This window comes from Chlamydotis macqueenii, unplaced genomic scaffold (assembly GCF_036417535.1).
Source record: "Chlamydotis macqueenii isolate bChlMac1 unplaced genomic scaffold, bChlMac1.mat HAP1_SCAFFOLD_179, whole genome shotgun sequence".
Taxonomy (NCBI): domain Eukaryota; kingdom Metazoa; phylum Chordata; class Aves; order Otidiformes; family Otididae; genus Chlamydotis; species Chlamydotis macqueenii.
In genome coordinates this window covers 176,973-195,336 of record NW_028239073.1, presented here as the reverse complement: position 1 = coordinate 195,336, position 18,364 = coordinate 176,973, and the positions used below count along the sequence as shown (strand labels likewise).

General features: G+C 48.1%; 1 long non-coding RNA gene across 1 annotated transcript; it reads right to left on the bottom strand.

Annotated features, from left to right (window-relative positions):
- Nucleotides 1-8,060: 8,060 nt before the first annotated feature.
- Nucleotides 8,061-16,451, bottom strand: LOC147596097 (uncharacterized). Its single transcript, XR_015261608.1, has 4 exons — nt 16,358-16,451; nt 11,784-12,063; nt 11,571-11,671; nt 8,061-8,273 (listed from the first exon to the last, which is right to left on the bottom strand). It is a non-coding gene; the product is annotated as an uncharacterized LOC147596097 (long non-coding RNA).
- Nucleotides 16,452-18,364: the final 1,913 nt, after the last annotated feature.

Genomic DNA, 18,364 nt, shown 5'->3' with positions numbered 1-18,364 from the left:
AGAATAATAAAAAAAATATTTACATCAAAATAAAACGAAGACAAAAAAAAATCTAATGGGGAACAACATTAACAAAACACTAGACATACCAAAAAAAAAAAAAAAAGGCGTGGAAGGAAAAATACAGCCACAGAATAAACATTGCAAAAGCGACAAGAACACAGAAATAAAAGGGAAAAAAAAAAAACCTGACCCCAAACTTAACCAGGTGTGTACAAAAATGTAAAAAGCAAGGATGCTAATAAAAAACAAGAAATAATTAGCATAAACACATCAGGACGGGGAAAAAAGATGATGAATGAATACACCTTTTAAAGTGAGGCAGATCACGGAAAGACATGTTAAAATTTCAAACTAAAAACGATAAACTAACATAAGCATATAAAAAATTTGAAATGTAGAGACGCAAACACAACATAATATCTAATTAAGGGACAACAAAATACAGAAAAGACATAAAAATAGAAAATTTAAACAGTAAAACATAACACCAATAAATAGAAAAATTTGAAAAAACACACCTACCTAAAACAATAGTAGAAGGAAAATTTATAAAATAAATGCACTTATAACAAAAAAAAAAAAAAAATTTAAAGACAAAAAATAAAATAAAAATAAAATATCACAAGCTACAGGGATAAAGAAAATGAAAAAAAAAACAAAAAATAATGGTAAACTGAAACAAAAAAAGTAGAAAGAAAATTAACCATGCAAAGAGATGAGGAACAGAGGAAGAACCAAATAGGGGTTGTAAACTAAATAGATGAAATCACCGAAACTTAATTTAAAAGGTAGAAGACAGGCACAAAGAGATAAAAAACACAGGCAGAGAACACGAGATGAGTGGAGCTGTAAAGGCAAAACTTAGAAAACAACAGAGTACAATTCCCAGAAGGAACAATGAAAAAATAAGACCAAGGGGCTTTATTAAAAAAAAAAAAAAAAACTTAGCAACATCAAACTAAAACGTAGATAGAGAAGGAAAATCTAAAAAGCAACAGCTCTAGGGAAAACTCAGGGGGGGTGTGGGAAAGGTTAAAAACTAATAATGCTGAAAGACATAAAAGTAGAAAATTTTTAAAGCCCGAGGTTTAAGACAAGAAGGAACACACAATACAGTCAGAGAACTCAAACGCAAACAGAGGCAGATATTTGTAAAAGTGGTGGCACTAAAAACAGACAAGGAAAAAAAATGCAGAAAAAAAATAAGAGACCAATGTAAAGGTAGACATAGAGGGGAAAAAAAAAAAAAAAGAATTAATGAAATAAAATACAAGAAGCATGAGGGAAATAGAGACAGCAGACCACAACAGAGATTTAAAAAGAATCTCTAAAAAGCCAGGATGCTAAGGAAAGACAAGAAACAATGAACAAAAAAAGCAAAAAGTAATAACTAAATCATGAAAAATACCCTTAAAAACGCAGACAACAAGGACCTAACCAGAGGTAAAAATAAACTTTAAAAAGCCACCACACTAACGACAGACAAAAAATAACTAAAGAAGGGAAAAATCAAGACAATCACCAGCACGAAGGTAGACAGATGCTTTTTAAAGCAGTGACATTTAAGGAAAAAGAAGACAAAATGGTCTTGTGAAACCGAGACAGACACATAGAAAGAAAATTTTTAAGGCGAGGACACTAATGAAAGATGAGATAGAATTTAAAAACGAATACAGCAAATTAAAGGCTGGGAGGGAACTGAAATCAGACAAATATTTGCTGGACTGCAGGGATGAAGACCATAAGGGAAAAATTCTTAAAGGGGGACAGCAACCCGATACCGTAGCCTCGGCCAAAAGAAACTCTCCAAGATTCGATTCTGGAGTTTTAAAAAGCTGGCATTCTTTCATGACGCTGCTAGGTACACGGGGGATAGGTTCCACCTAGCGTACGTGTAGCAAATCGTAACGGACAAACCTTATCTTGCCCAACTCTATCTGGATGCAATACATTTCTCAGAATGCGTATACAAATTCATTCTCTTGCCTGGAACTAACTGTAGTACTCGCGTCTTACTTACACGTGTGCTTCAAGTCCTTTACGGTCTTCTGCACAGGTCTTTGGTGGTCTTCAGGACCCTCTGGGGACTGCTTTCTTGGAGTGTTTTAGTTGAACCTAGCTTTGAAGCGTACGCAGCGTGGACCGACTCGTACGGCTCGCTGCTGCTGCTCGAATCGCGAGGCTGGCGACTTCCTCGAGTCCCTTGTCTGTCTGCACAAACCTAAAAGTTTTAAAAGTGTTTCGGTTGAGCACAAATCAAGCACAACGTGTCCACCGCAAAAGGCACAGCGCAATCTTCTCCCTTTCACCTTTTGCTCAAGGTAACCACCAAAGACAGACTTAGACATAAAAATGAAAAAGCAAGGGCGGTAAGAAAGGAGAAGACACGATTAAAAGAAAAGAGAGGAAAGGGAATAAAAGAGAGACAGAAACAGAATGTTTTAAAACAAAATAGGACTATAGAAATAAGTGGGGGAAAATGAAAAAGAAGCGCCAGTGAGCTAAAAGGGACGTATAAAATAGAACAAAGCAAGGGCGCTGAGGAAAGGCACCAAATAAATAAAAGAGAAAACAGGCAAATAAATTCAGGGAAGCGGATAAAAACAGAAGACTTCGTGATGGGTATCAGAGAAATCGAGAAAAAATTAAAAACCACAAATGAAAAACTGTAACAAGGATCTAGAAAGTTTTACAATAAGAGGCATGAATACAGACAAGAAATATATATATTTTTTTAAAGATAGCAAACAGAATAAAAGTACAAAGAAAAATGTAGATGCAACAAGGGCACTAGAGATAGTCAGGACACAATTAAAAAAAAAAATACAGATTGCAAAATAAAGGCCGACACCAGACAGAAGTAAAGAGAACATTTCAAAGGCAATTGAAGATTGAGGAAATAAGGAAAAAATGAAAACACAGTGCCGTCAAACAAAAACAAAAAAAAAAAAAGAAAAAGAAAGTGTAGGAAAAGAATGTTCAAAGTGAGGGTTCTGTGGAACAAGAAGAAATTCTTCTGTTAAAAACTGCAAAGGGCATAAAAGTAGACATTGAAGGAATGCTGAAAAAGCAATGGGGAATAGGGAAATAAAAGGAAAGCTAAAATTATAGGGACAGCCAGCTAAAAGAGACTTAGCAAGAAAGTTTAAAAACTGAGAATGCTAAGGAAATAAATAGATTTTTAAAAGACAGCAGACGGAAGAAAAGTGGGCACAGAAAAGTGGTGCGTGTTAGAGAAAATAAGACAAAAACTAAAAAAAAAAAAAAAAAAATTACAAACAGCTACCTAAAACAGATGTATTAGGAAAAATGAAGAAGTTGGGGCACTAAGGAACGGTGAGAAATGATTTAAAGCCAAAACATAAAGACAGCAAGCAAGACAGATAAAGGTATATTTTTTTTTAAATTACAGGGAGTAGGGAAATAAACATGAAAAAAATAAACAGAGTTACATCAAACTAAAACGGAGACGTAGAAAGAAAATCTAAAGGGCGACAACAGTAACGAAAGAGGAGAAATACCAAAAAACAAAGACGTGGAAGGAAAAATGCAGCCACAGAATAAACATTTCAAAAGCAAGGGGAGGAGGGAAATAAACGGAAAGAAAAGAAAAGAAAAGAAAAAAAACCTAAGCCAGAGATGTAGAAAAACGTAAAAAGCAAGGATGCTAAGACAAGAGAAGAAATAATTAGCGTATACACATCGAGTGGGGAAAAAAAAGACGACGTATAAAGAAGCTTTTAAAAGTGAGGCAGATCAGGGAAATACATGTTAAAATTTCAAACTAGGGACCATAAACTAATAGAGACATAGCAAAAAATCAAAAGCAGTGACGCAAATAAAATACAAGAGCTAATTAAGAGATGACAAAATAAGGACAGAGACAAAAGTAGAAAATTGAAATGGTCAGAGATTAGAGCGATATAGAGAAAACTTTTAAAAAACACAACTACCTAAAACAGTAGTAGAAGGAAAATTTAGAAAGTAAAGGCACTAATTACAACAGGAAAAAATGAAAAATGTAAAGACAGCAAATAAAAATAAAAGTAAAAAGAAACTGTCAAAAGCGACAGGGATGAAGAAAATGAAATAATATCGATAAACACTAATGGCAAACTGAAACGGAAAAGTAGAAATAAAATTTACCATGCAAAGGGATGAGGAACAGAGGAAGAACCAAATAGGGGTTGTAAACTAAATAGATGAAATTACCAAAACGTAATTTAAAAGGTAGAAGACAGGCACAAAGAGATAAAAAAACACAGGCAGAGAACACGAGATGAGTGGAGCTGTAAAGGCAAAATTTAGAAAACAACAGAGTACAATTCCCAGAAGGAACAATGAAAAAATAAGACCAAGGGGCTTGTCAGAGGTACACATATATATAAATAAAAATTGAAAACTAAGGGGATAAATCAAGGAGCAAGAATATATAAAAATATATGAAAAGAGAGGGAAATGGAAGGAGATGGAGATATTAAGTTTGTGAAATTTATGTACTGAAGAGCAGGGGAATGTACTAAGAAACGGCGTCCAGAAGGGAGATACATAGAAATATATTTTTTAAATTATTGCGGTACAATGAAATGTGGGAAGACTAAACTAGGGACAGAGCTCCAGAGAGAAACATAAGAAAAAAATTTAAAGACTAGACAGTATGGGGCAGAGTGGGCAAAATAACAACATGTTTTTGGGAGCCATACAGATATGTGGATGGACAGAGGAGGAGACAGGGGAAAAGAGGATGGGAGGCAATTGCAGAAGGGATGCAAACCTGAACCCGAATGCAGAGAACAGGACAAGCAACTGACCGCAGCTCCTGGTGCTGGCAGGAGACCCTCACCGCCATGACTCCTCTCTCCTTCTCTGACGCTTGGTCCTGTACTGTGCCACCTGCCCGACCCTCAGCTGTTCGGCAAGCACACAGTGGACACCTCGATGCTCCTCATCTGTGAGGCTTCCCTGATACGTGGTGGCTCACGCGCATGGTGGACAGAGCTACTGAGCTCCCAACACAGCGTGGTGGTGTGTGCTCTGAAAAGGACAGCTGGGAGGCACCTGCCTCTGGAACCCTCTTGGACTCACTCCTCAGCTGGTTCCCCTTCATCAGCTCCCTCAAGCACTCTTGCCCTCTCTATCCCCTTTATAGCTGGAGCCCCTTCACACTGCAGGACCAGCCTCACTGGCCCCACCTGGGGCTGCCCCACCTCCAGCCCCAGCTGGAGCCCATCAGGAGCAGGGGCCCTTGCCAAAGCCCCACAGCACATCACCCCCTCCCCTGCAACTGTCTTCAGCCAAAAGCTGTGCCCTCAGGGGCTGCAAACACATCCAGGGGCACAGAGGAGGCAGGAAAAGTCTATTCATGAATGCACATTGAAAAAATCCCAGCAGTGAGTTAGCTACAAGGCTCCATCCAAAAAATGCAGCAGGACACAGGGAGAAAGAGGAAAGAGAAAAGCAGGAGGAAGGACATAGAGAAAAGGTGGGGGATGGGGAATTGGAAAACGGGATGCTGCAAACGAGAGATGTGGAGCCAGAGAAGTGTGTATAGAGAGGAGAGCCAAGACATTGTGTGAATACACAGAAAGACGGGGATAGGGTAGTGAATAAGAGACAGAGGGCAGGAGAGAAATGCAGAAGGAACCACCAGAACACCAAGATGAAGACAAGACAAGGAACGGTGAAAATTATAAAGGGGGGGCGGGAACATTGGCAAAAATCAAAACTAGAAACAGAGAGATAGATAGAGGTGGATGTAGAAAGGAAATTTTGAGAAGCAGCAACCTACAACAAACATAAGCAACCAGGAACTAACAAATTAGTGACAAAGAAACAGAAAGTCTTAAAAGTATCAGGGCACAAAACAGAGGGAAGAATTAAGAATTACAGACAGGGAGATGGAGAGTGGCAGACATACCAAGAAAATTTTGAAATTGCCAGGATACAGGTAGCATACTCAAGACTTAAAAAGTAGAGGAGCTGATCAGAGGGAGACATAGGAAGAAAATCTGAAAAGGGACAGGGTACGAGAAACACTATCAAAGAATTAGAATTAGGTCAGAGAAACAGGATAAGGTGGCAAAAAAAAATGTACATACCTACTGAGTTGGAGCGACTTAGGCAAGAATTAAAAAGATAGGGTTGGAGAGATAGAAAGAAAATTACAGAAGTGGTCGGGTGCAAGAAACATAGCCAACGATTACAAGAAGACAGACAGGGAGCCCGATGGGAGGAAACTGCAGTGACTTAATATTGGATGGCTGCCGTGTGCCCTCAGAGCTGCTCTATAGCTCCCGCTCCTCAGCAAGACAGGATGACAAAATACAACAAAAACCTTGTAGGCGGACATACAGAGAGATCGCTCACCAATGACCATCACAGGCGTAAACAGACTCAACTTGGGGAAATCCATTAAATTTATTGTCGCTCAAAGTCAGAGTAGAATCAACAGAAATAAGACCAAATCTAAAAAGAACAGCTTTCCCCCACCCCCTCTCCCTTTTCCTGGTCTCACCTTCACTGCTTACTGCTGTACATTGTAGCCCTGAGCAACGCAGGGTGACACGGGATGAGAGGTGCAGTCAGTTCATCGCATGTAGTCTCGGTCGCTACTTTGTCCTCAAACTCTTTTTATTGCTGCAGCCTAGGCTCTTCTCCACGGAGTCGCGGATTCTGCCAGGAGATGCCTCCGGCGCAATCTCTCTGCACGGTCACGCCTTCCTTCAGGCACATCCTCCTGCTCTGCTGTGGGGTGCTCCACGCGCTGCCGGACGACAGCCTGCCTGAGCGTGGTCATCACCACAGGCTGCAGGGAAACCTCTGCTCTGGCATCTGGAGTGCCCCCCCCAGCCCCCTTTTTCACTGACCTTGGCATCGGCAGGGCTGGTTCGCATTTTCTCTGTCACAGCTTGCGCGCAGCATTTTTTACCTGCTCTAAAACGTTCATCGCAGAGGTGCTACCGGTGTTGCTGACGGTCTCGGCTTTGACCGGCAGCAAAGGGGTCTTGGAACTAGAAGTGGCTGTGTCCAGCGCAGAGGCAGCTCCCAGTGTCTTCTCACAGAACCCATCCCTGCAGCCCCTGCCCGGCCCTGCCACCACAGCTAACATAACCTTGCCACGTAACCCCAATACAACAGTGATCAGCCCCAGGACAGAGACATGGGCTTGAGAAATAGGGCAAGGGAGCCACAGGGAGGGGCCCAGATGGAAAAACAATATCAATGGACTTCAGGCCATACAGGAGGGAGCACATGCTCCACATAAGCCCGAGAGCAATGCGGCGGCGTGGCAGCAAAAACTAAACCTACCTGCACGCACTGGCAAACACAGGATGGGTGCTCGGCCCTGGGTGCGGAAAGACTACACCTCCCAGGATGCTCCGCGGAGACATCATGGCGGAGCAGACGCCTCGTGCCTCAGGACTTCAGCTCCCGGCATGCTCTGCGAAGCCATAACGGCCAACCGCAAGCCCTGTACCCCAGGACTACAGTTCCCAGCATGCCGCACAAAGCAGCCGTTCCTGTGGGGCACACCGTTACCCCTGCGCCGAGCGCCACTGCAGAGCCTCGCAACCCCCAGCGCGGACGCTGGCAGCCCCCACCGCTGACTGCAGCACGCCGCAGCACGGCCGCGCCCCCGCCACTTCCTGTACCCGCACACAGACCGCGCCAGCCCGGCCGCTGCGCTCCTCGGGGCTTTTTCCGAGACCCGCCGGTCCATCGCCCGGCCCCGCTCACCTTCTCCATCGCTGCAGGCGCAGCCGCAGCCCGGCGGCGCTCGGGACCGCTCCACGCCCCCCGTGGCTCGCACTGGCCCCTCCACGGCCACCCGGGGCGGGGCAGGGCAGCACCAGCCCCTCCAGCAGCACCCACCCCTTTACAGGGAGGGGCCGCCTCCATCACCCTCACTGCCCGCACCTGGGGCTCCTCCAGCCCCAGCCCACAGCTGGAGCCCGGCAGGAACTGGGGGCCATCGCCTGACCCCCACACTGCATCACCTCCTCCCCTGGGCTCCTCACCTCCCATGGCCCCGGGCAAAGGGAGCAGAAACGCAGCCATGAAGTCAAAGGAGACAGCGAGTGTTTATTCAGTCACGCACATAAGTCCGAGCAGCGAGTCTGCTCTGGAGCTTGCAGCCTCCGATCCCCTCTCCGTGTCACTGGAACGACTGCCAAGTCATTCCAGGAGCCACGCTCGTTGGTTCGGCAGGGAACGTACGGTGGGTTGGCTGCGTCCTGGAGCGCCGGGCTGCTGGGCAGACTTGGAGGCTGCTAAAAACAAAGAGCAGGGCACGGAACACCACAAGAGAAGAGAAGAGAGGCAGCTTGCAAGACAGAGGGGCGTAGCGAGAAAGCACGAGGCAGGAAACAGGATAGCGAGAGAAGGATGGGGACAGAGAAGGACAGGGAGCCTGACAGAGGTGGGCAAAGAAGCAGTGGAGAGAGGAAGAGAGGCAGCAGAAAGAGGGAGAGGGAGCGGGACAGAGACCAGCAAAGAAGGATGGGGAGCAGGATGGAGATGCAGGAAAAACCTGAGCTGGGCAGTACGACAGGGAGGTAAAGACAACTAGGTGCAGGAAGCCAGACCGAGAGAGATGGAGAAAGCTAAAGCCATAACAAGAACAGGGCAGAGAGGGAGGAATGAAACAACAGTGAAACAACAGGGACAGGACGCCAGGACATCAAAGGTTGGACAGAAGAGGTGACAGCAAGGGGACAACACAAAACAAATCATACAGCTGCATGCTTAGAGGGCAGAGAGGGAAGAATTAAGAAATAGGGTCAAGGAGCCTGAAAAAAAGAGAGAGCTGGGAAAAAAAAACAAACAGTGTAGCAATGCATACAGAAAGAACAGGGGCAGAATGGAAAATCAGGTGCATCGGGGAGCCAGAGACGGCAAGCTGGATAAAGGAGAAAAGCGACACGCTAGAGGGCACAGAGGGAGGAAATGGAAAACCAGAGACTGGGAGCTGGACAGAGAGAGAGGCAGAAATTAAATGGGCAAGTGCGACAGGCCACAGGGCAGAGAGGGAGCAATGGATAAATACGGTCAGAGGACCAGGCAGAACACAATGTGAAATAATAGGAACACGACTGGCATACAGGGAAGAGGGAAGAATTAAAAAACGGGGACTGAGAAGCTAGACAGAATGACATGGAGAAACAAAAAAATAACAGTGACGGCTTACCAGACAGATAGGGAGCCGCAGGCAGAGAGAGATGGAGGGGAAACAATCAAATAGCGTGCAGCTGCAAGACAGAGAATGTAGAATTTAAACTGAGCATTACAAGCAGGTGGGCTAGCTTTGTGGGTTTAGCCCACAGTACCCATCGCTGTGCAGAAATTACAGAAGTAAATACCTCTGCTCCGTGCATAAGCCTGGCGTACTGCGCACTGGGTAAACAAACCCAGATTTGGGACAGCAAGAGGGATAGGGAGCAGGACAGAATGGGAAAGGAAAAAATGCTGGGAGGCTGAACAAAGGCAAAGAGAAACAAAGACAGAAAGCAGGGCACGGGAACGGAAGCAAAACAAAATAGCGATGGCCTGCAGGACCGAGACGGAGAAATTAAAAAACAACCACGGGGAGCAGCACAGAATGACAGAGAGAGAATAAAAGGACGGAGAGCAGGACAGCTCTGGAGGAAAAATCAACTGTGATAGGCAGTGGGAGAGAGATACCAGAAAAGGAAAAAAACAGTGAGGGAAAGAGAAAGGAAAGAAGAGACACCCAGCTGAACAGGGGAATACAGTTAGAAAAGACAGGAGAGCAAACGGGACACAGAGAGAAAAACAGAAAATAAAGTAGGAGGAAGCAGGGCAACAGGACAAAACCAGGAAAAAATAGGAGTGAGATCTGGACAAAAAAGGGAAAAAAAAAAAACTGACCAAGGAAAAGAGACAGAAAGAGGGACAGGGAGATGGCAGAGAAAAGAAACAGCAGCAGCAGGATGGAGACGGGAAAAAACCATCAACCTTAGATTGTCAGGAGGACAGAGAAGAACATGAATACAAGCAATGGCCTGCAGGACCGAGACGGAGAAATTAGAAAACAACCATGGGGAGCAGCACAGAATGACAGAGAGTGAATAAAAGGACAGAGAGCAGGACAGCTCTGGAGGAAAAATCAACTGTGATAGGCAGTGGGAGAGAGATACCAGAAAAGGAAAAAAACAGTGAGGGAAAGAGAAAGGAAAGAAGAGACACCCAGCTGTACAGGGGAGCACAGTTAGAAAAGACAGGAGAGCAAACGGGACAGAGAAAGAAACAAACAGACAATAAAGTGGAAGGAAGCAGAGGAAAAGGACAAAAAGAGGAAAATAAATAGGAATAGGAGTGAGATCGGGACAAAATGGCGGGGGGGGAAACACTGACCAAGGAAAAGAGACAGAAAGAGGGAGAAGGCAGAGAAAAAAAATGGCAGCAGCCAGACGGAGATGGGGGTGGGAAAAAAACCTTGGATAGACAGCAGGACAGAGAAGAACATGAATATGAGCAAGGATCGGGACCTCACTGCACTCTATAGCTTCCTGAAGGCAGGTTGTGATGAACAGGGGTTTGGCCTCTTCTTCCAGGCAACAAGCAGGACCCGAGGAAATGGCCACAAGTTGTACCAGAGGAGGTTTAGATTGGACTTGAGGAAAAACTTTTTCTCTCAAAGAGTGGTAAGGCACTGGAACGGCCTGCCCAGGGAGGTGGTGGAGTCTCCGTCCCTGGCAGTGTTCAAGAGGCGGCTTGATGAGAAGCTACAGGATATGGTTTAGTAGCTGTGGCAGCAATGGTAGTGGGAAGACGGTTGGACTAGATGATCTTATAGGTCCCATCCAACCATGTGATTCTATGATTCTATGATTCTATGAAAGGGATATAGCAAGAAACGACAAGACAGGGAGCAAGACAGACAGAACAAAAAAGCATTGAAAGAGAGAGAGCATGCACTTGTGAGAGCCACAGGGGTTGGAGAGATAAAGATAGATCTCAAAAGAGCTACAAAGGCACATCAACTTAATAAAAAGGGCCAGGGAACAGCATGAAGGCCCAGAGACAGCAAGAGATGAACAGGACGGAGTGAGAGGCAGAATGGAAGAAAAACAGCAACACCAAGCAAGACAAAGGGATAAAGCAAGAAAGGGAAGGGAGGAGAGAGACAGGAAGGCAGGGACTCAGAGCAGCACGTACAGGCACAGGGAGGAAACAAATGCCAGAAAATAGACCAGAGAAACTGCAAAGAAAAAAAGAGAAGGATGCAGAATGGCACAAAGGGAAATAAAAGGAAAAAACAGCGATGGGCTGCAGGACAGAGCCAGAGGGTGGAAAAAAGGAAGAGGAGAGGGGAGAACAAGAGCCCAGATAGAAAAAGAAAGGGTGCTGTACAAGAAGAGAGAGAAGGGGAAAGAGAAAGACTGAGAAAACAAAAAAAAAATAGAACAAGAAGAGAGATACAGGGAAGCCAAGAAAATCACAGCAGCGTGAGAAAGAAAAAGGGAAAGAGAGGCAGCTGGGGGAGGGCCAAGGAGGCCCTGGGATGGAGAGGAGGGGAGAAGGGGCCCCGAGGGCCCGGGACTCACCACAGCTCTCGGCGCTCCAGGGAGAGTTTGCCAGTTCAGACCCTTCTTTCTCTGCTCTTCCCTTCCTCTTCTGTCACTCCAGTTGCTTGACTGTCCCCAACCTAAGAAAAGAGGAGGATGCGTTACAGCTCTTAGGAGACAAAGCTCCCTAGAAACGCAGCCTCGCTCACCCAGTACTTGACCGTGCCCCCTTTTTAAATTATGTGTACAGACCCTGCGGCGCTCTTTGGCGATCTAGCCTGCTGCGGCCTTCAAAACGGGATCTTCCTCACCCAGAGAGGCAGGCTGTCTCTTGCACGCAGCACAGGCAGCTGCCGGTCAGACGGCCTTCAGTTACGTCTTCCGGAATACCGATCCACAGTGACAGGTGGCTGCCTTCGTCCGACCGGACTGCGCACCAGCTTGCGGCTTTGCCACCCCCTTGCCCTTGAGAGAGTGGCTACCTGGAGCGGCTCCACAACCACCGCTGCCCAAAACAGCAGAGGAAAAGGCACTAAAAAGCAATGACAAAGAACAAAGACAAACTGTCAAGACACTAGGAATGACATCGACAGCCTAAAGCATCAGCCAGGCAGGGCTTGCAGCTGACCTTGTGCCGCGGTTTAACCCCAGCCAGCAACTGTGCTCGCTCACTGCCCCCGACCCTGTGGGATGGGGAGAGACTCAGAAAGGTCAACGTGACAACTCTTGGGTCTTGAGATAAAAACAGTTTAATATTAAGGAAAAAAACAACCAACACTGGTAAGGAAAAGCGGAACAAAAAAAAAAAATACAGCAAAAGAAAACCCAAGACATGCAACTGATATAAATGAACACACTTGTAAGTTTCTAATGAAAACATTTAGAGTGTTTTCATTTTAGAATGGAAACAATCTCCATAAAAGTTGGGGGTGGGGGCACTGGGTAAGTTGGGGAACACAGGCAGCACCCCAAGGATACCGAGACAGAGGGGTCATGGGGAGGCAGCGCCAAAAAGGGGGGTGTCGAACAGGGACACAAAACAAGAGTGCAGGGCACGCAACGGGCAAAACACAGGGGAAAAAAAACTCACAAGGGAGGAAAACCTCACACGGTGGGGGGGTGTTTTAGTGAAAAGCATTTGCAAGTGATACAGGGAATTAACAGTCTTCTAAATATTGCTTGATTTAGAAGACTGACTGTCTGCATACTGCTTGATTTAGGAGACTAACTGTCTGCTAGACAATGCCTAACAATCCTCTTTGCCTTGAAACTCACTTAAGCTTATCAGGGACTGGTACTTGTCAAGAAACTGGTATTCAGTCAAGGACTAATATGTCAAGCAAAGGACATAACAGGAGTCGTTCAGAAACTGCTGAAATCCCCAAGTGAAAGGAGAGCATGGGTGAATGACTGAAGTTCATCTAGAGGAAGATCAGACCCCTGAAGAAGTAAACGACCACCAGAGACAGATCTGAAATGCTAACGCAAGTGGTTTTTTAATAACCCCGCCTCGCTTATGCACATGTATGTCTGTATTGTGCAATCCTAGAAATGTGTGTACCTGCACCGGATACATTTTTGGTAAAATGTGCTGTCAGTGTGCATGCTTTTGGAGAAGCAATCCCCCACGCACCCGGTGCCAAATAAACATGCCTGCTTTATAACTCTCTCCGAGTTGTAGAGTTTGATCCACGCGTCAGGAGGGCTGAGAAACACAGAGCGGGACAGTGGGGACGGATACGAGGGAGAGACGGACACGCAAGGACAAGGGGTACGTGCGGGAAGAAAGGTGCGTAAGGATGACCTATAGCAGGGAGTCCACGCAGGACAATCCACAGCACGTAACTCACCTGGCATAACCTGCACGAGATGACCCACACCGGACAATGGACCCACACTGCGTAATCCCCAGCGAGAACCCCTCCGTCTCCCACTGGGTCACACCAACTATCCCCAAATTGAGTGGCTTTTTTTTTTTTCCTTGTCCAGAATATTTTTTTTCCCATGGCCAGACTATGCTCCAGACCACACCTCATTTGATTTTTCCTGTGTCTGAATATTTAGTTAAAAGACTACAGAAGGAAAATCACCACATTCTTAACATTCACTCTAAAATCCATGCGGCAAGTCCCTTAGGAAAAATGCAGTCACGCATCGCAGACGTACCTTGTACTTGCAGACCGCTGCGGCTCCTTTCCATCCATCTCGTACTTTCACGGCCAAGGAAAGGGCGACCACGGTGAAACGCTGGCAGCAGACATTCAGCAGAGAGAGGGAAAAACCCCTTAGTTTGAAGCTAGGCAGGAATCTAACTCTTCCTTTTGGGGCGAGGTTTCTCAGGACTAAAACCACGTGAAGGACAGAGTATCTTGCAGCACCTTTGGTACAGCTGCTGATACCGGCCTTTAAAGCTTTTGCATTTTTCAGACACCCGGGCCTTTTTTTGACTCATTGGCAGCTTTAGTTTCACTCGAACCGCTGTCCTACATACAGGCAGGGGACAGACACAGATGCCTACATACATTTTCTCAACCCTAAGTACAGCCGAGATCTCCTCACCCTCTATGTGCCAAGTTGAATATTTGTTTGTTAAGGAGCACAGCAACACTTCTGTCCTCGTGAACTGCCTCCGAGCAGAGGAGGGCTCTGGGATTTCCTGGACGCCAGTGCTCCCGCTTTCACTGTCAGCTCCGCACGGCCACCCACCGGAAAAAAGGCCTCAAAATAACGAACGTCAGACGATTGCTGCCACACCAAAAGTGCCAGCACTGAAAGCTCGTGCTGCTCCTCGCCGGCCCTTGCCAGCGCCTCTACAGGCCCACAAACGTTATCCAGCCTAGAGACTGCATAAAAGGCAGACCGCCCCAGGCTGCAACACTCTTGCCCAGCGTACACTGACCAGTAACGTCTCCCCCTTCACCTTCCCGAGAGAGACTGTTCCCAGGGAGCCCTCTTCCTCCCATCAATTTACTACACCCTCCCTGCAGTTTTCAACCTTGTTCCCTCCTCGGCTGTGGTCCCTCAACTTAGCTCTCAAACGGCCAGGAATCAGATTCCATCCTCAAAAGAACAACCCCATGCTAACTAAGATGGCGCTTCCTCGCCCAGCTCCTCATCACCATCTGCAAAAAAAAAAACCCCAAAAATAAAACCTACCAAACAGCACCGCCCTTCAACATCACACCACTTACCACCAATCTCTTCTATGGCACTCTCCTCCTCAAAAGCGCCGCAGTGCTCTGCTCACCGGCTCCACTCATTGCCAAGAAGTCCGACGCCGCAACTGCCGCTCGTGGTGCTTCAGATGCTGAGAGACGCAAAGCTCAACTTACTTTTTCTGGGGTGTAGGTAGAAAAAATAGGTGTCATACCAAGCTAACTAGAAAAGTATGTCATTACATGCAATGACAACATTATCAAAAACCACCTGCTTTAGCTTCCTACAAGAAAACAAATGCTCCAGGCTTCATTTCTAGCAAGACCATGCATGCTATCTAACTTCTACCACAGCTACGTTCTGGACAGGGCTGAATGACAAATGTAGCAGAACGTGGTGGCTCGCACACGTGGCCGACAGAGGCACGGAGCTCCTGGCACTGCGTCCTGGTGTCTGCTCTGTCAGGGAGGGCTCAGATGGACCAGCCACTCCTTGCTGGAGGCACCTGCCTGTGATTCACTCCTCAGTCCCCTCCAGCAGCCATGCCCAGGCGGCCCCCTTTACAGCTGGAGGCCCCTCATACAGCAGGGCCAGGGCCAGGGCCAGGCCCACCCTCAGCCTCACTGGACCCATGTGGGGCTGCCCCACCTCCAGCCCCAGCTGGAGCCCATCAGGAGCAGGGGCCCTTGCCAAAGCCCCACAGCACATCACCCCCTTCCCTGTGCCTGTCCTCAGCCATCAGCTCTGCACCCAGGGGCTGCAAACACATCCAGGGGCACAGAGGACGTCACAGACAGTGAGATACAGAACAGAAAAAAAAAAACAGTGACAGTACGCAAGACAAAGAGATAGAGAAAGAAAGATAAGAAAAGAAAGAGAGAGATAGAAAGGCAGAGGCACAGGGCAGGCATGCAGAGGCGCAAAGAAAAGCAGGCCAGAAAACAGGCTGGAGAAATTAGTTGGGGGGAGAAGACGGATGCAGATCAGGACAAAGAGATGGAAAAGGCAAAAACAGCAATGGGCCGCAGGACAGAGACAGAGGACAAACAAAGGAAGGAAAGGGAGCAGAACAAAAGTGCAGGGATACAAAACAAAAGGAAGCGGTAGAACAAGAGATTTAAAGGGAGAGAGAAAGGGGGAAGAGCATACAAGGACAGACAGAAGAGGAGAGGTAGAAGGAAACAATAACAACAACAACAAATCACAGCAGCTTGGGAAAGGTAGGGGTCACGGGAGCGGCAGGGAAGGACAGGGACGCACAAGAGAGGAGGCAGAGCCCCAGGGGCCGGGGACTCACCACAGCTCTCACTCCCGGCACTGCTGGGAGAATCTGACAGGCCAGATGCTGCTTTCTGCTTCTCTCCTCTTCTGTAACTCCGACCACTTGGCTGTCCTCCACCTAAGAGAATACGTGGGTGTCTTACAGCTCTTAGACAAAAAGCTTCCTAGACACGTAGCCACCCACCCACGCTCGCTCGCTCGCGCGCTATGTGGCCGTACCGTGCTTCAGGTTCCACGTACAGACTGTGCAGTGCGCACTGGCGGTCTGGCCTGCTGAAGAGTACAAAGAGGGATCCTTCCTCACCCGGAGAGGCAGGCTAGGCTCTCTCTGGCCTGCAGCGGGAGGCAGCTGCTGGCTGGCTGGCCTTTGGTTTCTTCTTCTTCTCTACCTTTCTGTGGCCTCTCCAGCTTCAGCTGCAGCAGCTCCTCTCCACAGGCAGTAAGCGCTCCATCCGTTCATTTTCGCTCCCGCACCGCCAGGAGAGCGCGGCCGGGCAGAGACAGCCCACACAAGCCTGAGGCGAGTGCAGTCAACAGCGTTCCCAAGGGAGGAACGGACAGCCACGGCCTCTGGGAGAGGGAAAGAAGAAGCAGCGACCGTTATTACCGCACGCGGCCCCTGGCCGGAGCGCCTGCTGCCGCAGGGGATTCTCCAGATACACTGAGGTCCCCCCTCGCAGCCTTCAGGGCAGGGCGTGGCCCGGTGCTACGGGACAGGCTTCAGGGGACGCGCCGGAGCGGCGGGCAGCTGCACGGGGCCGGGGGAGGCTCGGGGGGAGCTCTGGCGAGCTGGGGAGGTGCCCGGCGTCTCCGCCCGGGAGGGGGGGCCCCCTCCTGCCCCTCTTCCCTTCTCTCTGCTCTCGGGTCACTCCCCGGGGCTGCCCTCGCCCGGCTCGGCTCCGAGCGGGCGGCTTGAGGCTCCCCGGGCGGGCAGGAGACAGCGCTGCAGCCACGAAAGGGGCTCGCTCACCTCACGGGTGCCCTCGGTACTCACCCGTCACCGCCGCCGGGACCCGCCGGCCGCACACCCCCATGCTGCTCCCGGCCGCATGCGCAGTCCGAAGTCCGAAGGCAGTGCCTGCCGGGAGAAGGGCAGAGCACTGCGCATGCGCGACTCCCGAGCTGCAGTTCCCGCTTTCCGTCACCAGGTGGCAGCAGCCCCCCACCGCTCCGGGCCTGGGTGTTCAGCCGGACGAGCCACGGCCGGTTCCTCCCTCCCGTTCGCGCCGTCCGCAGCCGGTCACCCCTTCCCGGGGCACGGCTGCCCCTTCCCCCCGCGCAGCCTGGGCAGTGACATTTGTGGCCTCTGTACCAAAAAGCGTCCCCGTGGGAGGGGGAGAGAATGAGAAGGGTGAAAGTGAGGAAACTCGCGGGTTGAGATGAAAACAGTTTAACAATTAAGAAGAAACAAACCACCACCAATACCCCTTGTGAGGAAAGGAGAGAACAATAAATGCCCAGAAAGAGAAGTGATAAAGCTGAAAACAATTGCAAATTATCAATTAAAACAACTGAGATGGAGTGAGGTGCAGGGAAGCAGGTGGGAGGTTTCAGTTTGGGGGTGGTGGGGGGCAGGCATCACCCCAGGGTCTGCAGGCAGAGGGGTTACGGGGGGCAGGGTCAAATACGGGGAGGCAGAGCAGGGGTGGAGGGGGGAGTGAGGGCATGAGACAGGAGGGCAGGGATTGCGAGGGGGGGGGGGTGCGGAGAAATACCAAAAAACCTCAAAGAGCTAAGGGGAGGGACCAAGGGAGCCAGACACAGAGAGAATGATACAGACAAAAGCGGGCTATGGCACAGAAAGGGAAGAAATTAAAACAAAAGGACAGGGACCTGGAGTAACTTAATCTAATGTAAGAAAGAAAAGGTGTATGTAGGACACAGGGCAGAGAGAGAGGAACTGAAAAATCAGGGACATGGACCTGGACATAGAGAGATAGGGGGGTGGGAACTGTGAAAGGCTAAAAGGCAGATGAGGAGAAATTTTGAAAGTTGTGATAGGAAGACAGACAGATAAATGGAAAAAAAATGGGCAGCAGAGAGAAAAAGAAAGCAAAAAGGTAGAAGGAGAGAGGGAGAGGTATAGGGAAGTAAAAAAAACCTACAGCAGTGAGAGAAAGAGAGGGAGAGGCAGGGGGTGTTACCGAAATCCGGAATAAAACTCCTTAACAGCAACGAGAAGTTAAGAAGCAGGCACTTCTTTATTGCAGCGCTGGGCGCACGGGGGATCGCTCCACCTAGCGTGCGCACCCATTTGATCAACAGCACGGGTTAAATACACATTAATTATACATATTCATTAAATTCCAAGAAATAATATGCATAAACATAAATTTTCTGAGAAACCATTACATCATTTCCCTACCCACTCGCGCATGCCCAGTCTTTTGAGTCGA